This window comes from Sciurus vulgaris, assembly GCF_902686455.1.
Source record: "Sciurus vulgaris genome assembly, chromosome: 4".
NCBI classification, from domain to species: domain Eukaryota; kingdom Metazoa; phylum Chordata; class Mammalia; order Rodentia; family Sciuridae; genus Sciurus; species Sciurus vulgaris.
In genome coordinates this window covers 12192286-12218298 of record NC_136464.1, presented here as the reverse complement: position 1 = coordinate 12218298, position 26013 = coordinate 12192286, and the positions used below count along the sequence as shown (strand labels likewise).

At 52.2% G+C, this 26013-nt stretch overlaps 1 long non-coding RNA gene across 1 annotated transcript; it reads right to left on the bottom strand.

Moving 5' to 3' along the window:
• Positions 1 to 59: 59 nt before the first annotated feature.
• LOC306659546 lies at positions 60 to 13785 on the bottom strand. The gene is made up of 3 exons (XR_013763330.1): positions 13681 to 13785; positions 6046 to 6135; positions 60 to 422 (listed from the first exon to the last, which is right to left on the bottom strand). It is a non-coding gene; the product is annotated as an uncharacterized lncRNA (long non-coding RNA).
• Positions 13786 to 26013: the final 12228 nt, after the last annotated feature.

Genomic DNA, 26013 nt, shown 5'->3' with positions numbered 1-26013 from the left:
CCTTCCTCCTCTGTCCCTCTACCCTGCAGAGGCACAGTGGGGATCTGGGTGGCCTCTTACCAGTGCTTCCAACATGGGCTTCAGGTGGGGACAATGCCAGGTGCCATATACTAGGCAGGGTAGCAAAGATGTGACCAGTCACTGGACCTCACTGTGGTCAGGTGAGGGAGGGGGAAGAATGGGAAAGAGGGGTGACACGGGGAGAGGCCAGAACCCGGGGGGCTGAGAGGGAGCAGAGAGGGGACAGCCAGGGCTGAGGCTTCAGAGCAGGTGCAGCTGCTCTACGAGCTCCTCACGTGCTCCTCACGGGCTGTGTGGGCTGGCCAGGTCCTCTGCGCCCAGAACTGGCCAGACCTGAGGTCCTTCGTGATGTCGTTTTGCAATGGGATGTCCTCTGGCACGGGACTCTCTCACCCCCAGCACTCCTGGGGACAAGCAGAGAAAGCACATGTCAGTGCTGGCGACAGGCTCCTCTGCTACTTGCTGTGCAACTCTGAGCAAATTACTTCACTTCTCTGGTATTTTAACCTGTAAAAATAGAATATGAACCCCCAACGTGTTATAGCAGCTGACGGAATACACCGGAAACGCTCCATCCAGAGCTCGGCCCGGAGCCGGGGCTCGGGAATGACTGGCGGCTGATTGCCACCGTTGAAAAATTCCCAGACAGAAACGGAAGACTTGAGCCCTGACGCTCAGGAGGTAGGTCACTGGTGTGCGGGGTACCCTCCAGCTCAGGACGCCACACCAAGGAGGGTCCCCGAAGGTTCTGAGGCCATTTTAAAGATAACAGTCTCTGACACTTTAGCATAAAGTCCTGCAGCCGGGTGATCGGGCTCTTCCCTCCCCAGCCCTAGAGGACATGGGTCCTGAGATGCCCCTGGAGACAGGCCTGGAGGGGGCTTTCTGCGAGGCCAGGACCCTGGGGTCTCTTCTCATCTGAGTTCCCTCCCCTGCTCTCCCAGCTAGAGGCCCTGCACCCACCTCCCGTCCCAGCACCACCCAGCCTGAGACCGTCCTCCTGGGCAGTGAGACCCCCTGGGTAGTGCTGGCCCCTGGGGCTGTGATGATGATTCCTACTGCCCACGGGCCTTAGGCCATATGGCCAGGTCACCCAGAGGGTCGCGAGCCTGCACGTGGACCCCTGGCTTGGCCCAGCAAGAAGAACGAGCTTCCTGCCCCAGTTTCCTGCCCAGCACGCCACCCATCACTCCCCAGTAAGCCCAGCTTGAACTCCCCTATCTGCTTAGTTGGGTCCTAACAGCCTCCTGAGTTTTTCCAGCCTCTTCGTAGAGGCTGGAGCTTGCTTCCCAGAGTTCCCGGCACCTGCCCCACTTGCGGGGCCCTGGGCATGGGCCTTTCAGGTGGCCTGGCCAGGACCGCTCCTGCCTGTTCCCCTTCTCTCTTCCCACCAGTCCGTCAGCGGGCATCACCGTGGGCCCCGTGGTCTCACACTTGAACTTGTCTCTCTCCTCCCTTCTCTTTCCACATGCATTCCGTGGACTGGACAGCGTGACTCCGTGGCTAGACAATGTGGTCATTGCCGCATTGAGGGCAGAAACTAGAAGAGCCCAGTGCCCCCCAGGGAGACAGGTGCAGCTGCTGGGGGGCCCAGAGCAGAGCCAGAAGGGGCAAGAAGGAGAAGCAGGAGGAGGCCCTGCACAAATACAAACACAGATATCTTCCAAAAAACATCGCCTCTTCGCTCAAAGTCCAGGCTCCGGCCTCGGGCTGCCCAGATGAGCTTAGATAAATTTCTCCATTTCTCCGCGAGTCATCTGAATTTCCTCATCTGAAGAGCAACGGTAATGAAACCTGGATGGGTCACAGGAGAATCGAGAGACAGGGCTGGGGGTGGGGCTCAGTGGGAGAACACTTGCCTCACATGTGCGAGGTCCTGGGTTGGATCCCCAGTATTGAAAAAATAAAAATAATTAAGTAAGATAGCATATAGACTGCCAGGCATGCAGTAAACCCTCTAGAAATAAGCAGTTTTATGGGACACTAAAGACATCATGCTTTGGGAACAGGAATATCACCTCCAGGAAGCCCTCCAGGCTTTCTTTCAAACTTCTAGTGCATGGGGGTGGGGAGAGAGGAGGTTGTACTGAGCATAAAGATAAGGAACAGGATCATGCATGCATTTGGCACCTACCTGGGGCCAAGCCCAGGTAGACCCTTGATGTACTACCTCATTCTACCCACCCTGCAGCCCAAGAAACATCAGCTAGGGGCAAGGGTTCAGTGGACTGGCATGGAGAGGAAGCCCTCTCTTCCAAGGCTGAGGGGTTGTCAGCATCAGAACTTTGCACAGTGTTCCTCCTGAACAGCAGGGTGAGGGCAAAGCTATCCCCAGGTAGCTAGAAAGCAAGGACACATGCCTATCAAAGGGAGCATCTCCGCTCGATGTAGGTGACAGATTGGTTTTGTCACTGTGCTGGGTCACATCACAGGATAAGTGGGGTGGAGCTCTGTTTCTGGAATGATCTGCTTGGCTCTTTGAGAAAGGCTGTTTGCCATGGCAACAGGCGCTGCAGAGATCCTGCGGCTCTCCCATGGGAAGCTGCTCTCCAGGGACATTTCCAAGCTCTTCCCCTGGCTTTGTGGGAGCAAGTGCTTCCAGGAGGTTCCCCGGGCCAGAGAGCAGCCTCTGCTCCCCTCTCCCTTCCTAGAGCCAGTCCACCTGCCCCACTTCCTGAGCGCGTTAGATCCATGGACAGCAGGTATGGAGGAGGGAACCCACGGCACAGGATCTGGGCAGGCCATCCGGGCCCACCAGCAGAAGTCGGCCAGCCCCCCGGCCCCCAGGCCTGTCCCCTCACCCCTTGCCAGCCAAGCACCTCCTCGGCCCTGCTACCAATCCACAAGCTGTCACCGCAGAGATTACGGAGGAGACTGTGCCCCGAGTGGAGCCTGCCTGTGGGAGCTCAGCTGGGAACAGCCCAGGTGTCCCCAGGGAGGTGATGCCCCACCTCACAATTGCTGAGTCCACACCATGGACCCGGCCCTCCCTGGACCTCACGCCCACATCCAGCCCACCAGTCCCCCTCTGGACTCTACCTTCCAACTCTAGGGAACACACTGCTTATTCCCACTCCTTGGCCTCTGAGCTGGCCTCCACCTCCCTCCACCTGTCACCCCTTGCCTGTGACTTCCCACCTCACTTCGAGGACAAGCCACTGCCCTGACTTCTAAGGCCCTGCAGGACCTGTCCCCACCCCTCCTCAGACTTCTTCCTCAACCCCTGTCCCCTCCCCAGTTTGCTCTAGTCACGGGGACCTTGTGGCTGCGATGAGCCACCAAGATGCCCCTCAGGATAACAGACACAGTCCTCTCTGGATGAAGGATGGCCCTCCACTGCCAGCCCTCTGAGAATGGCCTCAGCTAAAGGAGATGCCCTCGCCCCAGGTCACGCCTCCTCGCCTGATGACGTGGGTCAGGGTGCCAAGGCTGACCCTCTCAACCCAAATTGGAACAGCTCCATCTTAGTGATTTGGGCCTTTATAGCATAAACTGAATGGCTTGTGAGCAAGGGAAATTTATTCTTCACAGTTCTCAAAACTAGACCATCCAAGGTCAAGACACTGGTAGACCCTGTGTCTGTGAGGGCAGCTTCCTATTCGCGGATGCGTCATCTTGTGTGTCTTTGCACGGTAGGAGGGAGGGGTCTCTCCAGCTCCTTTCGCAGGGCAGTCATCCTCTGCCCCTACAACCAAACCACCTCCCAGTGTCCCACATCCTGACAGCCTCCCCTCAGGGGTGAGGATTTCTACCCAGGCAGGGAGGGTAAGATAAACACCCAGGCCTGGGCAAGCCCTCCAGGACCAGCCCGTCTCAGAACTCCCCACAGGGAGGCTGCGGCCTCCTCCACTTCTCCCTATGCCCAGGCCTGCTGCCTGCCTGCCTTCCCGCCTCCTGCCACGGTGGCTCAGATCAGCCTTCCAAGACCAACAGCTGACTGAACACCCTCCACGGGGAAGCTTCCGTGGCACACCAACAAATCCCACTGGCCACATCACTTTGAGCAAGTTCATCAGCCTCCCTCTCGGCAGACAGGGGTGATAATAGTGGTATTTACCTCATGAGGCAGCTGTGACCATCAAGTCAACACTTAATCAATAAGAAGAAGAATTTAAGTATCAAGTCAAGGTTTATGAACCCCCTAGAGTTGTGCCTGGTGTGTGGTAAGTACCAAAAATATAAAGATATTACTTCTTAGCTCCCCCATGCCCCTCAAAACTGTACTCCAGAGCAGAGCTTGCTTTTGGGCATTATCACTGTCCCTAGGGGACAGCCCTCACCCATGCATGTGTATCCTGGCTTCACATAAGAGTGCAGGTTTGCAAGGGCCACCTTCACAGGGCTAAAGAGAGAAAGAGTTTGGGCAAGGCTGCAGGTCCAAGCTAGGGTGGGGTCTCTCAACCCATGGATGCAGTTACCTTACAACAGAGCTGGACAAGGATTCCGGAACACAGAGGGGCCACTACGGGGAAAAGCTTAGGTTCCGAGTCAACTCTGGATTTCGATCCTGACCCTAACACCTGCAGTAGTGTGTTCACAACCAAGTGACTTGGTTCCTATGATTGCCAGTGTCTGCATCTCAAGACAGGGGTAGCAGTGGGCCCTGCCTTTCTGTTGTAAGAACATGCACATGTTCGTGCCTGTGAAATATCTAGCTATAAAAATAGGAGGAAATGTTCTCCTGCCACCCCTGTACTAGTCAGTCAAGACTGCATAACAAACACTCCCAGATTTTACAGCTTAAAGAAGCAACACATTTCTTTCTCACGTGACACTATGGCCTTTTCTTTGATGAGTGAACTGCAAGGTTCAGCAGGGGCAGCTCATCTCTGTTCCATTGGACTCAACTGGGACAACTTGAATGCTGCGAGCTGGAGTCCCCTGAAGTCTCCCTCCCCCCGTGTCTGATGCCTGGACTGGGACCCAGCAGCCCTCCAGCTCCATGCTTCTCTCGCTCTATCTGGTGTCTCCAGCACGATGGCTTCAGAGCCTCTTACCTGGGTGCTGGGGCCTTCAGGTACCTGTCCAAAGAGGGAGAAAAGCAGGCAGAAGCTGGCTGTCTTTCATGAGTTAGCCTAAGAAGTCACTTCATCGTATTTACTTGCTCCAGGCAGCTACAAATATCTGCCCAGACTCAAGGGAAACAGCACCAACACCAGGCTGTAAGAAAAGCATGAAGCGTGGTATATACTGGAAAATATGATCTGCCCCACACCTTACTGAGCCTGGTCCTGTGCTAGCACGTGCCTACCCAAAAGCCCACAGGGACGCTGCTGCAGCCTGGCTTCCCCAGCAGGGCCTGTCCCTCTGCAGCTGAAACTGAAAGAGCACATCTGTGTCTCAAGCTCCTCCTGTGGCCCTGCAGGAGCTAAGAACTGCTGGCTCAGCACTTTCCCTTGGCTGCCAGGCTAAACCCCATCCTCTGCTGAGAGGAGCCAGGTGGCTGAGCTTCCAGAACCATTTGCACCTAGGCTGGGTCCCTGGCCCAAGATCCATGTCCCCCTTGTCCCAAATCCATAGTAATTCTTCCAGTTTCCAAGTTCTGCCATTCACTCCCCATCAGTGGAGATAAAATCAGCAGAATGAAAGAAACACTTGGATGCCCCAGATCCTTCCCTGATGCCCACCGGCAGCACTGTGCCTTGGACATCTGGACTGCAGACTCTTTGCTTTAAAGGCCAGTGAGGTAGAGACACTGGAATTGGCAGGAAACCTGCCAGGAAGACAGGTCAGTATCCCTGAGCAAGCCCTCATCTGCCCACCATCAGCTCAATGCCCAAAGTCACTTGTCCAAAGTCTCCCTGCCCCTTAAGATCTAGCCACCATTGCCTCAAGCCCCTCCCACGCCCAGCCCAGTCCCCAGCTCTGCTTCCCCCTCTCCTGAGTTCCATGTTCCCTGGAAGCTCTGTGCTCACCCAGCCAGAGGGCACAGACCCCAACAACCACCCAGACCTGAGCAGGTGACTTGGAGGCATGGCAGGCAGAAGAATCCACAGGACAAGTCTGAAATGAAGTCGTGGGCACACCTGCTCTCGGAAAGAAGCTCAGCCATTCTTTCCACCAGCCTGGGGCCAGAGCCGACCGGGTTGTTCCACCTTCTCCTGGAAGTCTTCCCTGCAAGTTCAAAAACATCCCACTAATTATGCGGAGTCCCTGGACTCTCCCCAGCTCCCACCATCACTGGAAGCCCCTTTGCATGACATGATGGCATGCTTCGTCACAGGGCACCATTCACACAGTCTTACGACAGCTTCGACAGGAAGGCAGCTTCGAGTCAGCTGAGGTCTTTGATGATGATGGTTTCTCCAGGTCATGGAGCTGATCTCTCCCGACCAGCTCTCTCTTCTGGGTTCACTCCCCTGTTCCTCCAGCTGAGTGGCGCTGGGGACGCTGGAGAAGATGGCCAGTCGCGGGGCATAAACTTGGTGGTGATCCTGGTTTCTCAAGCACTCTACTTAAAACCATTGGGGCCTTAGAGGATGTCAGTCACAGCCCTAAAAAGTGGGGTCAAACAGTTTGACTTGAACAGCTCAGCCTGTGGCCAGGGGTGCAGGGCAGGCTGTGGAGTTTCTGAACCTGTGACCTCCATCCCGTCACTCCAGGAAAAGGGAAAAGGTTAAAGGTCAACCGAGCCTAAATCCCCTCTCTTTGACATTGCATTAAGATGGCCTTGGAGCAGCCACAGTGCCTTGCCTTGCTAGTCCTCTGCACTGTGTAAGTGTCCAGCTGACAGGCTCCCGGGGACGAGGACAAGGAATAGAAAGAAAGGGCGCTGGAAAGAAGTCAAGAATACTGAGTGACCCCAGCCAAGCAGAGCACACCTGCAGCCCTCCCGCAGTGGGGTCGGGCGCCTTCTGTTTGGCTGGACCCCCGTTCCCGCTGCTCCATGCCCAGGCCTTCCTGGGAGTGTTTTCATCCTCAGTTAGGCACCATCTGGCGATGTCGCTGGGAGCCTGGAGGGTAGCCAGGAGCTGGCACAGACTGAGCATGAAGATTTGGGGCCTGTCTGCGAGGCCTGGCTTCGGGGACCTCGGCCTCTCCTGGCTTGATGGCTGGGGAGGCTTCCAGCGGCTCGGAGCGCGCCCCTCAGGGCCGACAGATGGGCAGCTGGGAGGAGCCACACGGCAGGTCCATGTTGTTGTTAAATGCAGCTCATTAGGTTTTATCCACAAGATGCTGCTGGGTTGGCAGGAGCACACCTGCCCCAGCAAGAGTGACCCACGGACGTGCCGGCGGCCCTGGGAACCCACGGTGGGAAGGCTGGAGCAGGAGGCGTGCTCTCGGAGGATGGCGTCCCTGACCCGGCCTCAGAGGCCCCCTCTGTGCGTGGGAGACCGCAGAGAAAGCCCGAGGGCATGTGGCACACCGCGCTGAACCCTGCGTCCTGCCCACCCCAGGGCCAGGTGGTCAGGAGGGCAGCCAAGACACTGGCAGGTCCAGGTCTCTCCACTGGCAGGACTTTGACAATGAGAACACTAAGAACTGGCAAACTTTGAAAATACCCAGATAGAAACATTTTCTGCTTTGTGGACCAAGAGGCGAAATGGAGACTACCGTGGAAGTATTTGTACGAATATTTAAAATTTAACATTCAAAAACGTGAAGACCTTTCTCAGTTCATGGACCATACAAAAGTAGGCGGCCCTGGTCTATAATCCCCTGTGTAAGGACGCCAGCAGCAGAGGCCACCTGCAGCTCTCCTCCAAAGCAGAGCCCTTACACGAGGGCCGCGTGAAGGTGCCAGGGCTGGGTTAAGTTCGCACAGTCCCTATCCATTCACCTCCGCCTGACCCCTCAGGTGGGAGACTGGGCCTGCCTGGCACGTCAGCCTCTGCCCAGCACTGGCCTGCTACGAGGGGCGGGGACAGGCTCTGTCTCCTCCAGAATCCCAGGGCCACCCAGTGTCACACAGAGGCCTCTCCGCGACCCTAGATCCCACTTGGTCCCACAGGCCCAGGCTGCACTAGGGTGGTCCTGACACCTCGTGGTGTTACTCACCACCTTCCTACAGGATGCAGAAACCAGCCCAGAGGGTACTGTGTCTGGAGACTCCCAGCTGTGCTCAGGAGTGGTTCCTGTTGTCCAGAGCCCTGTCCCCTGTGCCCTGGTCAGCGCTGGCTGCCCTTCTCAACTGCCTCACCCCAAGGCTGACTCTTTAGTTCATCAAATATATACCCTCTGGGTGGGCCCACACCCAAGCCCAGCCACCTCTGCCTCCACTTAGCCCCCTGCTGACCCTGGCCCGTCACGTTATACTATCTACCCCACACCCATCTTACAGGGAAAAACTAGCAGAAAGAGGCCTGAGTGACACTAGGCAGCCTGGCTAGAAGCCTTGGAACCAGTCCCTTGCCTTGCTCAGCTCTGCCTTCCCTGCCTGTGAAAAGTGGTGGCCTCAAGCCCAGCTCGGCTGTACATCACACGCTGGTGATGAAGTGTCCAAGAGAACATATCTATGGCCTGGCACAAGTTAGTCCTCAGTGGCCACTTATGGAATCCACATCTGAAATGGAGATGCAGGTGGGGGAACAGCTATGGGGAGGCAGAGAGAGAGGCGGTGACCAGAGCGGAGCGGAAGGGAGCACGAGGGCAGGCTGGGAGCTGAGCTGCTGCACCTCATTCCTTAGGGCTTTGCCCACTGGTCAGTGGCAGAGCTGAGGGAGGTGGGGGAGGGGTGAGCAGGGGGGAGGGCAGCACAGGAGAACCTTGTGACCACCTGTCATGAGGCGAGACATCAAGTCAGAGCTGTGCAGTACCCAGTGTCCTTACAATCTCCTCCATCTCCTACTGGGAACAGATGCCTTCCTGTAGATGCACCTGGGCAAGGGCCACACCACCAACCTGGCAGGAGGAATCAGTGACTAACTCCAGACTGCTCTGGAGATATACCTGTCATTAGCTGAAGCTACTGCGGCATGCTTGATTTCACTCTTGGTAAGCTAGGCTGCACACCTTTTGCGGGGGTGCTACTGGGGATTGAACCTAGGGAAGCTCAGTTCACTGAGCATCATCTCTGGTCCTTTTTATTTTGAGACAAGGTCTTGCTAAGTTGCCCAGCTGGCCTCAACTTATGATCCTCCTGCCTTGGCCTCCTGCATTGCTGTATTACAGGGGTGCGCCAACGTGCCAGGCTACACTGCACACATTTGATCTTGTAGTATGGACTGACTCATTCCATTGTTACCTGTTAAAAGCCTAGAGTTAAAAGAAGCATTTGAGCACATCACTCTCAAAGTTCACTCACCCGGAAGTTAAACCTCAATTAAAAGTATATCATTCTCCCCCCAAAAAAGTCTATCTTCTTGTTGAAGAAAGAGCTTGGATTAGGATAACCAAGGAACATTCCTGCCATGCTGCTGGTCTCCAGAGAAGACTGAGTATGCAACCAGTCCTGGTCCCCTCTCCATCTGTCCGTGGCCTCGATTGCCATAGTTCTGACCATGGGCCCAACTTTTGCTCTTTGTTCCTTTTCTTTGGTGGGATGGCTCTGGCTGCAAGCAACACCCCAATAAGCCTGGCTTACACAACACATAGCTTTCATCTCACATAACAAGAAGACTGGACATAAGAGGCTCGACGTTGGCTCCTGACTCTAGAAAGTCAGGCTCCAGGTCATGTCCTCTGAGAGTCTATTGTGTTGGCCTCCTGGTTCTAAGAAAGCTGCTGCAGGTATCACTTCCCCCCAAAACCACATCTTGAGACCTGAAGTGGGGGTAGGACGTTCTCATTTGGACCCAAGTCCCACCGGCCAGAATGGGTCACGACCCTTGCTGCGCACACTGTGTTCCATACCTGAGCACGGGTGGGTTCTTCTGGAAGGAAGATGGTGGGTGGGATGTTGGGTTGGAAACCAACTGAGCTGCCGGGCCTTGTTGGGATTCTTGCTTTTTAGCTTCAGCGTATTTTTAACTAGAGATATTATACTATCAAAACAAGTGAGTCATTATGCCCTTCTGACTGAAGCCCGGTGGATTAATGCTTCCGTCCAAATTCCCAGGGAGACACAGATGCGTGGATGGGATTAGGCAAGGGACTAAGAGGCTGCCCTTGGAAGAGCTTGATGTCGTCACAGCAGGAGCCGGGATGCTGTGCTTACGGAGAGGAGCTGGGCTGGGGACTCCTGCGCAGGGACTTGGTAATTGATGACTTGTATTTGTTCACTGTATAACAGGCACTCTGATAAGACACGAGAGAAACAATCCATCAAATGTTAAGGGAAAACCTTGAATTCTCCGAATACTTCATGCGTGGCCTCACCAGGGAGGGGAGCCTTCTCCTGGCCTCTAGTGATCACGGAATGGTTCAAAAAGCCACGGGGATACCAGACCAGGAAACAGGAAGGAATCCAGCATTCTGATTCCATTTGAGCCATGAGCCTGTTTCTTCATCTGTAAAAATCAGCATTGGGTGTCAAGGTCAAGTTCCTTGCAGGTCTGACTTTCTATGACTGCAACCTTGTTTCTCAAATGACAAGCTGAACTCAGAGGTCTGAAACCAGCACCCCTCTGGGTCCTTGTCATTCCTTTTAGACTGATAGAAGTAACGTTCTGGTGACAGAGATGATGGTGGTGATACAGCACACTGAGGCTTTGCTATATGCTCTGTTTCTGTACATGTATTATCTCATTTAATTCCCTTGAAAATTATAAAACATACTTTCATTATCCCCATGTAAAAGATGAGGCAATGGAGGCTTAGAGAGGCTCTTGGCTAAGAAGCCACTTGTTATGAACTGAATTGTATGTCCCCTGTCCCCCAATCCCAAATTCACATTGATGTCCTAACCCTCAATGTGACTATAATTCTACATGGGGCCTTTAGGAGGTAAGTAAGGTTCAATGGGTTTATAAGGGTGGGACCCCAATTCAATATAACTGGGGTTCTTATAAGAAAAGGAAGAGAAAACAGAAGTGCACTCATAAAGAGGAAAGGTCATGTGTGGACCCAAGGAGAAGGCTGCCATCTACAAGCCCAGGAGAGGGCCTCTGAAGACACCAATCCTGCCAATGCTTGATCTTGGACATCCAGCCTCCAGAACCGTGAGAAAGCAAATGTCTGCTGTTCAAGCCACCCAGCCTATGGTATTTGTTGTGGCAAGTTGACTAATACAGCGTCCAATGCAGAACCAGCGTTCGAGCCAGTCATTCCTAAGACCTCATCACCTGCCATCCGACCCTTTAATTGGAGTGTGGCTGGATCGGAGGAAAAAAAGTTTACAGACTGTCAGATCTCACCTGCCGGCCTCCTTCCTCAGTAGAACAAGTGACAATTCATTCAGGAGTAGCCAAGATGGAAATTATTTAGATGGAAATTATTCCAGCAAAATGTAGGCCAGTATTCAGTGGGGGCTAGAACCATCTGGGCACTTCACAGAGCTGGGTCATGGCTAAAATGGTGGTCAGCACCAAAGAGACTTGGGAAAGGGATGCACAACATGATCACCATCTGCTTCCCCGGGAATAGTGCTGGATGCTGCCTCAACCAAACAGGCCTAGATTGAAATCCCACCTTCCCCTAGGTATGGGGCCTAGGACAAATCATGTCACTCTCTGAGCCTCAGTTTCTCCCTCTGTCCCACGGAGAGAGCCATCCCGAAACTGCATCCGGGCTGCGAGGATGAAAGAAGTCACGACGTGGGAAACTGCTTCACAGATGGTCTGAATTCAGTAACGCCGAGCCCAAGGGGCAACCTGAAATCCCCTGGCCTCATCAAAGTGAAGCCTGCAGTTACAGATCCCCTGGCAGACAGCCGCCAGTCCTTTCTGGAAGGAGCTGAGTATAAATTATAGATCACAGGCTCCTGGGTCAGCTGCTGTTCCGAATGTTGCCTCCCTGCGTATGGGAATCTGGGCCAGCTCCTTCCAGAGCTGCTCGTGGCCCTGGGGGGTCTCTGTCCCCACTGCAGTGCCTACCTCTTGCCCCAGCTTCCCTTGCCCTGAAGAGCAGATACTCTTTGGGCTGGTATTGAGGGGATGCTCTGGAAGTACTCCCAGAAAGCCATCCTCTCTTCGGCCCCCTAAGCTTGGAGCTAGCCATAGCTGAGCCCCACTGAGCATGCCCAGGTCTTTCTCCCCTACCCTTGGGGAAAGCTCCACCTCAGAAGACCCAGGATGAGAGGCGGGATCTCCAAAGGGAATCTTGTCCTTAAGTCCGAGAGGCTGCAAGGGACCCTGTGAAGTAGCCCCAGGTGGAGAGCAGGCTGTGTCCTGCTGAGTTGCTCCATAGTTCATGGAGCCGGCTGTGTTACTCGGTCTCGTAGAGCAGGGGTTTGCCACAAGCGATTCCATTTTGAGTTTCAATGCTGAGGTACACCTTGTGGGTACAAGTACACAACCACCACCTGCCTGGCCAACCAGGAGGCACACTCTAATAAATTAATCACATTGATAAGAATGCCCACCTGTTGACTTACCGAATTAATCAGAAGCACCTGGATGCTTGGGTGTATCAAGCTCACGCAGGAAAAACCAAGCCCTGGAGCTTATTGAACACACGGACCACAAAATGATGCAACCCCCTCACTTAATGGCCATAAAAGGAGGAGCACCCCAAGACTGATTGGCTAGGTAGCACCCGAGCCCTGTCATCTGGTCATTTGTCCTGATCCTTGCCCAGGAAAATCGCCACAGAGAGCCTCCACATCTGGGCCTTTACCAGAGGGTGGTTCTTTTGCCCATGACGACCACACAGGACCTCCTCCGAGCTGACACTCCAAGTTGACGCTCTGAGACTACAGTCCATCCCTGGAGACCTTGGCCTTGTGCTTTGACAGCTCTGCACCCTGAGCTCTTTGGCTGGTTCTGAGTCTTATCTGACCACCTACAGTGACTCTTTGCATTCCTATCTGCTCTCTGCCTTTGCCCTCCTCAGCCTCCTGGACCCAGAGGCTGCCCTTGCCCTTTCTTACCCCTCTGTGACCTCTCTGTCTCCTGTGAGAAGTGTGATGTGTGACTGCAGTGTTACAGGTATTAGAAATTAAGATTGGAATTAAAGAACTTGTGTTTGCCCAGTTTATAACTACCAGGTGCCCCACAAGTATTCAGTGACCTGCCACTGATGGAAGTGGTGTGGGTTGATTGTCACCCAATGAATTCTGACACTGTGGAAGGACACAAACATGTCTGGCCTGTTAATGACACAGCTCGCTCATGACACTCTACCTCCATCAGCCGGGAGTGACTGAGGGAGATTCCTGTGCCCCCTGCTCTCCACGCTCACCCACGCTGCAGCCACGGTCCCAAGGCCACATGAGGCACTGGGCTTCCTGTCCCATCCCAACCCCTCTCTGAGGAACGCCATCCAGGAAAGGCCTAAGCAAGCAGCCGAGGGCAGATGACACCCAGGTGCAAGCATTTCTTTACCTGGGAGACCCAGGGGTCAGTCAGAAGAACAAAAACACTTTGGTCCTGGGGCCAGATGGCCAGCATCCCAACCAAGCTGTGACCCTCCCCAGTCTAAGGTCCCTTTTCCTCACCAGTGAAAACGTAGAGACCCATAACTGTCACCAGGGCTGTGGTGAGAATTAAATGAGATCATATATCAACATGCTTAGCACAAGCTCAAAACCCATGTCAGTCAGCCATGATGCCCCAGGCTTCCCAGGGCACAAACTCTGAGGGACGGCGAGTGAGGGCTTCCTTCATTTTGTGCCTTAGTCACCTTGCTTACCTCAACCGAGTAGCAATCCTGCTCTAAGAATGTGTGTAGGTGACACTTGAGAGGCAAGAAACCCTGAATCACCAGACATTGGCATCAGCCTCCAGGAGGACCAGGGAGAAGCAGCCTCAGCCTGCAGAGGGCACCATCTGGGCATCTGTGACACCCGTCTCAACTGCTCTGGCTTCTCTGGGGCTGTGTTCTCATCTGAACATCTCATGAGCTCTGTCCCCCTCCACCATCCCCATCACAGAGCTGTGGGGACCAGACAAGATAAGAACCAAAGGACGCTGTAGACTCCAGTGAGCCAGGCCACTCAACATGGCGCTACTCCCGGATCCTGAGACTGAGTCTCTCCTTCCCATCCCAGCCCAGGCTTTCCCCAAGGAGCCGCAAGTCCCTCCCAGTCAAGTCTCCGTTAAACAAAACCAAAGCCTCGAAAGCTTGAGTCTCCTGCTTCTTATCTTTGTATCTGAGGAAAAGAAGCAAAATTATCCAGTACATAAATTGGTAATAAAGGCCTTGATAGCAAGACCCATTTGCCTCACCTCCAATCTAATTTTTTAAATAAGAACCACAAATCACCAATCGCCACTTCCATTGAATTAAATTGTAAGGAAAACTAGGAAACAGTTCAGATTCTAATCAATGTTTGTATTGACCATGAAAAAGGAGGTTCCTCCTCTGCCTGTCTCTAATCAGGAGTGGTAATTATCTTGGTTACATGCTAGCAAATTAATTATGAGCTAATGAAGGTAAAGGAGGTCATTTGTTCAGGGAAACTGATCACATATTGTTAGCGCTGGGGGATTAACTGGAAAACCACTGTCATGAAAATGGCTTTAAAAATTAGGCCCAATATTTGATTTGTGAGCTTGCCCAGCAGGATGAGTGAATGGCACTGCACCCCACCCCCACCTGCAGCTCATGGGCCCTGTGACCCCACTCCCGTGGACCACAGGAGACGTTTACCCGTTAACCTGACCCAGGTTAAAAGACAGGAACACTAGAGGTGTCCTTTCCTTGATGTGTATGTTGATATGAGAGAGAGAGAGAGAGAGGGAGGGAGGGGGGGGGAGAGAGGGAAGAGATAGAGGAGGAGGGAGCGAGAGAGAATGGAAAGAGCAGAGGGGAGCTTGGGGAGTGGGGAGAGCAAATCTGCTGCAGGCCACAGCCCCTGCCCTAAGGCGTCAGCATCTGCCAGCTGAATGGGATCGCCTGCCCACCGGGGCGCAGAGGCGGGTCCTGGCAGCTCTGCCCTTCAATCAGGCCTGCAAGCTGAGCCCAGATGCAGGATGCCTGGCTGGGCCAGGAGTCCGTCATGCAAGTCAGGGCAGACGAGTCCAGGAAGAGGAACGGCCATCTCCCCATGTCCTCCCATCCTTGTGAGTCAGGCCTGTGAGGCAGGAAGAAGGACAGAATGCGCTCCCTGGAGTAAAGTGTTCAAGGCTTTGACTCCATGCAAACGGGGGCAGAAAGGGCTGCTTGCCCACCAACACCCATCCGCCCGTCCTTACAAACAGAATCCCTCATTCATTCGCGCAGCTAGAAAACAGCGCTGCCCAGTCCCTTTTGCACCTCTGACTAAATTCCAGTCCATGACACGTCAACAGAGGTTGCTCAGTGTGATTTTTTTTTTCTTCTCTCTTCCTCTTTCCCCTGCATGGGCTGCTGACGTGATGGCTGGAGCTCCAACAGTCCTTTGGAGCAGAGGCAGCCTTCACTGATGATGGCGGAGCAGAAGGCAGGAGGGGCCTAGGAAGCTGACGGCTGCAGAGCTCCATATTAGCCCACACCTTCCCCCGACTTCTGCATGACGTGTCACTGCAGAGGCATCCAAGGAGGTGCCCCAGAAGGGAGGAGGGGACTTTGACTCAGCCCTGGCAGGTTCTTGACTTAAGTCACAAAAAGAAATTTGGGGACTTATCAGAGGTGTCGCAAAGATTTGTTTATCTTAAGTGAAGAGATTTACTCCGGAAAGCAGCAATGGAGCAGAAATGGAGCACTCAGGGTAGGAGCACCCGCGTTCTGGAGTTAGACGCCCTGCGGGGTCCTGGGCTCTTCTTTTTAAAGGAATCTTTGTAAGTTGTGAACACGGAAAGTGCGTGGGGGTGACACGCGCCTGGAGAGTTCAGCTCCTAACCTTGGGGTGCAGGGTGGGTCCCGAGGCCTGGTTCCCTCAAGGTCTCTAGGTTGACATCATCCAGTCAATAGCCAACATCTAGATTATACCCACAGCACGGGTCTCTTACCATATGTTCCCTTTGCTTTATTTCATCTCAAAAAAATAGGCTGTATAAACTAGCAGGGTGCGAAGGCATTCGGCTTCTGAACTCAGGACACGCTGACGTTCAAGGGTTTTTTTTAAAAACTCAAGACTGGAGGGAAACAGACTTGGGAGTAAAGCAGGTACGCATGCAACTGCTGAGCTCTAAAGTCACTGTTCTTTTCCCTTCCCTGTGGGTGTCCCTTCCTTCTGCCTCTCCTGTCTACCTGTCTTCTATCCCACCTCAGCAGGAAAAGCCGTGTGTGCACGATGGTGGTTATTAGAGGGTGGGAGGTGTCCGTTCAGCAGTGACTGCTATGCTAAGCCAGGCAACGAGGAGTGGCCACCTCAGTGTCAGCCGCAAGTAGCCACCACATCCCCAGAAAAACAGTTCTCCGCAAGGTTGCCAGACTGGAAGAAGCAACTAGTTATGAGGAAACTCTGGCTTTGGTGACCCCTCCCAGACACACTGGCCCCACCCTCCCTCTTCCAACTGACTCAGGTAAATGGAACCCACCTGGCCTTGGCAGCTTGGCTGGGAGCTGAGCTACAGGGATCTTGGCTTCCTCTACCGGCTCCTCCTCTAACTCTGCTTAGCAGTTCTCCCTCGAAGGCCCCCCACCATGGAGACCAAGTCCTTTTAAGTCTTGAAAGTCTGTCCATCCACTTCACTGAGAGTCAGGCCATGAACGGATGCCATAGGAGCACCCTTGATCCACCAGGCTAATGGAGGGCGAGGAAAGCATCCCATCGGCCTCTCTTGGGGCAGCAGAGGCCTTGGAAGGGACCACACTCCTCCATGTCAGGTACAAGGGGAAAAATGAGACCAGGTGGGGTAGGGATGTGCCCAGTCTCCAGCTCAACAGCCAGAAGCCAACCTCAACTCCTCCAGTCCCTCATTCCAGGATAGGAAGATGGAAAAGCTTAGTCATGGTGTCCCCATTAATAAAGGGTTGGGGGGAGTCAGACCCTGCCTGAGCCTCTACATGGCCCACAAAAAGTGTTAATTCATCCATTTTCTAGAAGTGCCCTGTCCACTAAATCTACATGCAATTCTAAATTTTCTAGTAGTCCCATTAAAACAAGCAAAAAAGACAGGTGAAATTGATTTTAATAATATTTTAGTTGACTCATCTCCAAAATATCGCCATTTCGACCTCTAATCAATATGAAACATCAGGAGGGTGGGCTCTCACATCCTCTTCAATCTGTGGATTTGCACTACAGCACATCTCAGCTCTGGCCAATGCCCAACAGCCACATGGGGCAAGTGGCCACTGCACCGAAGGGCCAGGTTCTGAGAGGTCAGTGGGAGAGCTTCGCCTCCTTAAAACCTCCCAGCCCTTCAGGGATACAAACGCCCACTTACAAATCCCAGTCAGGTCGGAGGATGCTTTTTCTCCTGCATCCTCACCACCATTTAATATCCGTTTTTGGAAAACTGTCAGTCTAAATTTCTAATAGCATCTCTGCTTTAGTTGGCCTTTCCCTAACCATAGGGAAATGGCAAAGTGCCTTTTACAGGTTGCCTGCCAATGACAACCTGTCTTCTATTGACTGAACCACAGCCTTCACCCTCTTAAAAATTAGCTCTACTTTGACTTTTTCTCGTTGATTCTCTTGAGTATGCCAGTTGTTTGTTATTACACCCTGTTCCACTTACGGAGTTTTCTGTCAGTCTGGGTCTTCCTGGTTTTCTGCAGTCCAGGAAGCCAGCCTCGTCCTTTATTGCATCTGGGTTTTGTGACTCGCTGAAGAAGACTTGCACTCCCCCAAAATGACAAAAATACTCTCTGAATTTTCTGCAAATATTATTCTATTCTCGTTTTCTTGTTTGTTGAGCTCTCTGCTCCATCTGGAATTGATCTTTGCCCAGCACTGTTCCTCACTTACAAAATGTCAGCCCCTGGTGCTTGCCTGGGGAGAGGGGAGCTCTGGGGAAAGACACGGCCCTTTGTGGGTGAAAAGAGGAAGCACAGCGGGGGAGCCACAGGAGCAGAAGCCACAGGACAGTGGAGCTGGAAGCTCAGGCTTAGTGCCCTCCTGACTCCACAGCCACCAGCTGGGTATCCAATCCCAGGCAGATGTCTCCCCCCTTGAACCTCAGTTTGCTGTCTGTGGAACCTCAGGGCATTATTGTGGGGGCTGTTTAGCTTCTACATCACCTCCTCTCTCAAGGGCATCGGGATGACTTCCTCTTGGTGTGATAAAATGACTTGCAACACCAGCTCTCAACACATGTCTCCAGGCTGACTTGACCCAGCTCAGCTGGGTGGTTGTCACCTGGAGTTGCCGGTGTCCTTGCAGTCAGATGCCCCCTTGGGCTACAGTCATCAGCAGGCTTGACTGAGCCAGATGTCCACAATGGCTCCCTCACGTGGCTGACAGTGAAAGGGCTGCTGGGAGGGGGCTGCTTTAGACAGGTGGTCCAGAAGTTTCTCTCTGAGGGGGTGACATTTGAGCTGAGGTCTGGTTGGTGAGGAGATGGGTCCCAGAGTGCCTGGGGGCAGCCTGTTTCCAGCTGAGGGACCCGTTTCGATGGTTTCTGATCCAGGAAGACCTCCTTCCAACCTCCCTGCTACAAAGTGGAAGTCCCAACACAAGCGGCCAATGAGGGTGCAATGAAGAGGTGGGCTGTGCCGGAAGCCCGCCTCGCACGCGCCTGGGGAAGCAGGCTCTGGCGGATCCTGCTTCATCTGGGAAACAGCTTCGCTGGTGTAGCCAGAGCCTTCCAACAGCACTGGGACGGCTCCCTGTTCTTCAAGCTATATTCCTGAATTGCCACCGGCGACACGTCGGTGACAGCTTACCCCGGCAGAAATAGCACTGCCGGAAACAGAATGCAAGATAACGAGTCTTCTTTCATGAAGCAAAGCCTAGCAGGCGCCGAAACACCCCTCGCTCTGTTCCCTTCTCTTGACATGAACAGCTGCACTAATGTGAGTTTATCCATCAGATTAAAAATAATTTGCTAAGTATCCTGGTGGAGTTATTTCTGAGTGGCTTCGGTTATTGTCATGACATGCAGGGCTCATGGTCCCTGGTTAACAGTGAGGTGCAACTAAACCCCAAAGCAAGGTTTCGAAGCCAGACTCCAGGTCAATGAGACCCGTGTTCACATATCCGTTAGGGGTACTGTGGCCTGGATTAGTTAGCATTTGCTTCACAGTTGTCCATGTTGTCGTGGTCAAGATGCATTCAAACATATGACCAGAGATTGGCAGGGACCAAATGCAGTTGAATCTTCTTTCTTTCCAACAGAAACTAAAATGAGGCTAATCTGAATGCAGCACAGAGCTGAAATCGTAAAATAGAATTAAAACCAGTTCCTGCCCTTGGGGAACTCACAGCCTGGTGGGAAGTGGGACACAGATATATAAACAAGTAACTCTCAAGAAAAATCAGAATGAAATAAGAGTTGATAGAAAGGGACTGAACACTGGACATGCACAGGCTGGGAAGGGAAGCGATGCGGCTAAGCCAAGTGGCTAAGCTCATGAAGGATGTAGCGTTGACCTGGGCCTTTGGCTGCAGGTGTTTGATTGTTACTAAAACGCCAGAGGAAGCCACGCCTAAAGACGTGAAGTGCTACAGCTCCAAACATCAGCACTGGAGTCATGCATCTCCCCAGCTGGAATTTCAACTCATGCATTCAAATCGGTTCTGGATGCTCCTTTGGATCCCCTGGGGATTTTTTGGAACATTACCTGAGCCATAGCCTGCAAAAATTCACAGCCTGGGGTGAAGCCGGGCAACCACAGAATTTGGAGTCCCCAGATGACTCCACGTGCAGCCAGACTGTGTTCTCTAAAAACAAAGACTGAACCGGTGATTTCTAAGGTAAAGGTACCAGCCTTATCTGGGAACTGGTTGGAAATGCAGATTCTCATCCCTTTTGGTTCAGATCTGGGGAATTGGAAAGCTGGGTTGCAGGCAGACCTGGGAACGTGTGTTTTAACAAGGCTCCAGGTGACAACATTGAATGCTGCTGAACTAATGAGAGCAACGGCCTAAGAGTGAGCAAGATGCACGTGTCATTCTCATAGTCTGTACTTACAGTCCTATGACAATATACACTGCTGTTTACTGAGCACTTTCTGTACACCTGATCCATACATTCATTCACTCTACCGATGCTCTTTCAAGTGAGAGTGGGTCTTACTATCACCCCATTGTATGGAAGAAGAATTTGAGGCTTAAAGCTATTAAGCCCACTGAAAGCCGTACAGCTAATGCACAAGCCATTCAGATCCAAAGCCAGGGCTCTCTGACTTCACATGTGCACTGCCCCGTGTCACCAGACACCCGTCTGCAGGGTATATCATCAGTGCTGTGTAGCAGGTACTGTTTAGAGGAGTCTGGGGGCGGGTGCCTAGATAGGAGTTGTGGAGTCTCCTCGTGAGAAAATCTCATTTGCGCCTGGAGTTCTTTCTTTGTAGAGAGAACACGGTTGCCTGGGAATAGGCTGCTGTGGACCCTACTGAGCCTCTCCCAGCTCTTTGGACCCTACTAGGTACCACTCTCTTCCTGGACACAATTTGTGTGGGTTACAAGGAAAGAGCCTCACAGGAAATAACGAAGAAACAAGCAGCCCCTTTAACAGCCTTGCCTTCTCCTCCCATGTGGTTTTGGTCCAGCAAGACCATAACCCAGAAGTCCCTGTCTGACTGATGAGGAATCCAGAGGTTTTTACAGGACTGCCCCCTCCCAGTGCAGAGAGGAGGCCTTAGAAGGCAAGTGTGGAAGGGACCTGTCTTGCTCTTTTGTGACCTACCTCTGGCAGTAGCCACGCTGGACGGCTGGGAATAGGGTGGTGGATGCTACAGTGGCCACCAGCCCGCCCCCTGCTTTGTTGCTTGTTTCCTCCCCTCCCCAGAGGACTTCCTGGCCCCTTCTGCCTGCTGGCCTCTCGCCAGACCAGCACCTGGGAAGTGGATGAAGCCAGGTGAGTCATGGGTTCCTGGAAAACCAAGGTCTAGACAAACCCCCAGAGGGCAGAGCTGGGCCCAACTGGCATCTCCAGGAGTCTCATCCAGGGTGGAGAAGGCCAGGCCCACAAACTGTCATCTGAAGAGACTTGGGAACAAAGGTTACCCTGCTTATGGGTCTTGGTTTTCTCAGTTCAGCTCAGTTCTGTGCTTCCAGTCAGCTGCAGGACTGAGCTCATGAGATCAAGGCCCAGGAACATTTCTAATTTAATTTAACATTTCTAATTTAATGTGTCCCAAACTTGTAATGCTCACAAAAAGTCACCTGGAGGGGTTGGGATCTAGGTCAGTGGTGGAGCACCCTGGGTTCCACCCCAGCACACGGGGGGAAAGTCACCTGGATCCTGCCCACAGGTTCTGATCAGCAGGTCTGGGAGAGGCTGAACCTCTGCATCTCTAACAAGCCCCTGGTGGTGCTGTGGAGCCTGGCCAGGACTACACCTGAGGGTAAGGAGGCGTGGACTTGGCCTCCAGCGCTCCTGGTGTGCTCTGGAGTGAGGAGGACATGTCCCAGGGGCTGGCAGACATGCACGGGCCATGTGAACTGGTGAAGACATGTGAGCTTGGGTCATGTGATCAGCCCCCTCACGTGGCTGAGCTGTATGTTTCCCAGCTGTAAAATGAAAATAACTATATTATCATGTTTTGGAGGAATCACACATGTTAAAACTTATAAAGTCTGAGTTGCTACGTTTACCCACTCAAAATATCAAAGGGCAAAATATTTGCCTATAGATGTGTGTTCAACCAAGATACGGATACCAGGGCTGCTTTCACCCTCCCACCTGAAACAACCAAAAAACAAAGAACAAAATTCATGCAACAATGGTTTTCGGTACTGTTGGACAGTGATCCTGGAGACACAGGAGATGGGATAAGACCTATGATTGTCCTGGCTCATGGCCTTTGGAAAGTTCCCAAGAGAACATGATTCAGGAAAGAAGAGACACCTGAGAAAAGCCCAGCAGACTCTATCGGTTGAAGAGGTGGAGCTGGGCACTGGGGGACACCCAGGTGACTAGAGATTAAAGGAGAGAATATTGGAGGGAAAGCTGTACAAAGAGACGTCTAGAGACCCGCAGAGTATTGAATCAGATATTTAGCAGAGAACTGATCAGCACATGCCTGGAGAAGGCTACCCAAGGCCAGAGAAAGAACTGCCCAGAAGGAAAGTCAGGAACAATGGCTGTTCCCACTAGCCAGACTGGGAAGCTTCAGGACTCTGGGGCACTGGATATTCAGGAAGGTCTTGCCACAGCAGTGGGGAATAATTAAGCCCAAATTGAACACAACACTCTTCTTGCCTGTCCCATCATTACAGCAAGACCCAAAAGGGTCAAATGGTGATTTAACTTTCTCCCAAGGAGTTCAAGAATTTAAAAATGTCCAACACCTAATAAGATAAAATTCACAACAACTGACATTCAATTAAAGATTGTAAACACACCTCAGAGCAGAAAACCATGACTACAATGAGAAAAAGGAAGCAATCATCCAATCAGTTGTTCTTCTATTCATCCCATCTATCCTTCCATCTACCACCCAACCATAATTTATGCCATCCATCTTCTCAACATGTGCCTATGTAGGAATCCAGTTAACCATCTATTGTACCATTCATTCAGAGAACACTTATTGAACAGCTATTCTATCCTGGGCACTGTAATAGTTGCTGGGAACACAGCTGTGGAAAAGAGAAGCATGATCCCTACCTTCATGAAGTTTGTAGTCTTGTAGGGGAGACAGACAAGTAAACACATGTGTGTGCACGAACACACACCAGAATTGAAATTGTGTTTGGTGCTATAAAGAATACAGGTAAAACCGGCCCAATTAAGACTAAGGAAGGTGTATTAGTCAGGGTTCTCTAGAAGAACACAATCAACAGGAAGTATGATTATAAAAGGGGATTTATTAGATTGGCTTACATGACCAGAAGCTGGATAGTCCACAATGGCCACCTGCAGCTAGAGAACTGGAAGAACCAGCAGCTGCACAGACCAAGATGCAGAAGCCCCAGAACAAGAAAGATCAACAGTACTACCCTAGTCTGAGACCAAGGCTTCTGGAAACTACCTGGAGAATCACTGACAGAGTCTGCTTTGGAAGAGTGAAGAAGCAAGAGTCCAATATCCTGACGACCGAAGCAGTGATCAAGAACCCGTTCAAGAAGAGCAGAACTTCCATCTGCATCTGCTTCCTTGTTCTTTCAGCTTTTAGTCCATCCTGTTGGGTGGTGCTGCCCACACATAGGGAGGGGCTCCACTTCAGTTCCTATCCCACATTCCAGTCATTCCTAGACACGCCCCCATTGACACACCCAGAAACCTCCTAATCATCTGCATCTCTTAATCCAATCAAGTTGACAATTCAAGTTAACCAGTACTAAAGGCTTCCTTGAAAAACTGATAAAGTTGGAGCTGGGCCCTGATGGAGAAGTGGAGCGGCCAGGCTGGGCGGGGAAGAGCCATCCAAATGTGAGAGGGAGCTGCATGTGGGAAGCCCCTCTCTGCAGGTGCTGTTTCCAATCACCATAGACTGGATGGCTTACAAACAACAGGAGTTGATGTCTTACAGTCCTGGAGGCTGGAAATCCAAGACCAGGGTGCCGGCACGGTTGGGTTCTGTTGAGGAAGGAAAGTGAGCTCATGCCTTGGACTTCTTACGAAGGAACCAGTACACATCCTATTCCAGAGGACCCTCCCCTCAAGACCTAATCACCCCAAGCCCCATCTCCACCACACTGGGGATTGAATTCCAGTTTGGGGTGGAGGGTCATGCACATTCAGGCACAACAACCCTAAAGCAAGTAGGAAGTCTCAAGAGAGTAGGAGCAGCAGCTGAGGCTGGGCAGGAGGAGGCCCAGAACAGGCCCTGTGAGTCTCTACCCTAACAGGGTTTGAGGCAAAGTACTGGTGTACAGACTGGTAGAGGGTGGGCTTGGTATAGGTCAGAGTGGAAACAAGTGGACAAGTTCAGAAGCCATCAATGGGTGATAAGTGACAATGGTAGTCTTGGGAGGAGCTGGACATGGAGAAGAGTAGACAGATTCTAAACACAGGCTTAAAGAAGTCTCCAAGCTGACTGAGGGGGCCCTGGGAGGAGGTTGGGGGGTCCTGGCCAGGAAGAAAGGAACCTTCACAGGACTCTAAGACCACTCCCCAAATTCACCACCCTCCCTGGCCTTCCCATCACTGTCAGCTGACCTGCCTCATGGAAAACTCCTGGATCAACAGGGTAGACCAGCACCAGGCTCACCCAGGAGTGAGGGGTTTCCTAGGACATGGGACACTCAGTTTGGGTTGCCCAAGGCCCATTATCCATTTGCTTTATCTAAAGGGAGGTCAACATTCTTGGGAGGCAGTGTGGAAAGATAGACCAAAGGTCTAGAGCATAGGGTGCAAGCACGTGCCTGGCTCCAGGCTAGCAGGAACACACATATTGAGCACTGGGGAGCCTGTCCCCACCTGCATGCCCTTCCCCACTCACAGAGTCCTCTGTGATCATGGTCTCTTTGGACCCTATGACAGTCACATGGGATGAAGAGAACCAGTCAGGTATTGAGAGCCATGTGTTATACAGAAGGACATTGAGGCTAGTGTGTCTCAGGGAGGGGATGGGGGACACAGTTGCCGTGAAAGGGCTTGCCTGAATGTCCTCAGCTAAGGAGGAGGAGCTATGTGGAGGTCAATGCCATGCCTCTGCCTCCAGCAGCTGTCCTGACCACTGGGGACAGCTCCCTTATCTGGGCTGGTGTGGAACTAGGGTTGGGCTTAGCCTAGGGCTTTGGTGGGGAGACCAAAGTGTACCCCCAAACCTGGCCTTACAAAGCTCACAGCCTTGAGGGGCAAAGAATGGTCTTCAAAACTGTAATGCTACATGTAAGGAATCCCACAAAAACCACGCCGGACACGGGAAATCACATAAGGGAATCTATTAAGCAAACAGAGTGTCTCCCTGCAGGGTGAGAGGAAAAGAAAGGGAAAGAGAAAGGGCACGCGCAAGAAAGAGTGGAAAAGCAAGGAGGAGAGAGATAGCAAGTCAGGGGGACGGAAAAGCAAGAGAAAAGATGGCGGTGAAGCTATCTTTAAGAATCCTGCTGGGCTAACAAGGGACCAATAACAGAGAAGGAAACTTGCAAGCTGACTGATGAACCAATAGCTAGCTAGGATGTTCACAGACTGACAGTAGTTGGGAGGCGGGAAAATGGCTGCAACGGAAAGGGTGGGGAAGCAGCTTTGTACATTACACTACAGGTCACACTGAGCTCAGTGTGGTGACGAAAGAAGAAACATAGGGCCATAAGAACTCAGAAAGATGGGGTGCTGGTGGAGGCACCACTGAAGACAGATCCTGAAGGATCACCCCCATGAAGCCCCTGAGGTGTGTGGGCCAGATCACGGCTCCCCACCACGCAGAGGTCTGCAACACGGAGTGGCCAAATGACAAGACAGCCTCACTCCTGACCTTCAGCCTTCAGAATCAGTTTCACCCAGGGCTCCTGGGTTGTTGTTGTTGTTGCTATTATTGTTGTTGTTTTAGTTGTTGATGGGCCTTTATTTTATTTGTTTATTTATATGCAGTGCTAAGAATCAAACCCAGTGCCTCACCCATGCTAGGCAAGTGTGAGTTTTCTATCACTGAGCTACAACCCCAGGCCAGGCTCCTGTCTTTAAGAGCCCAGCAAGTGGTTGTGACAGTGACCCAGGTCTGAAAATGTTCTCCAGCTAATTTTGGTGGCTTCTCCCAAATGCAACTCCCATAAAATACCCAGAAACCCTCCATCGTCAAGGTCTTCAGAGGCAGCGATGGTATGAGATGGGTGAGGTTAATATGTTCATCTTGCAGATCAGGGGATTGACCCAAATTGAGAACAGCTAGTTTCCCTCAATCCTAATTCCATCCAGAGCTCAAATTTCTCACACCCTTGCTTCTAAACGATGCCAATTCACAGGTTGGCAAATTTTTCTGTAATGAGCTAGAGAGCAAATGGTTCCGCCTTTGCTCAAAAGCAACCTTAGGCACTATGTAAATGAGTGTGTGCAGCTGTATTCCAATAAAACTTTATAGATACTGAAAATT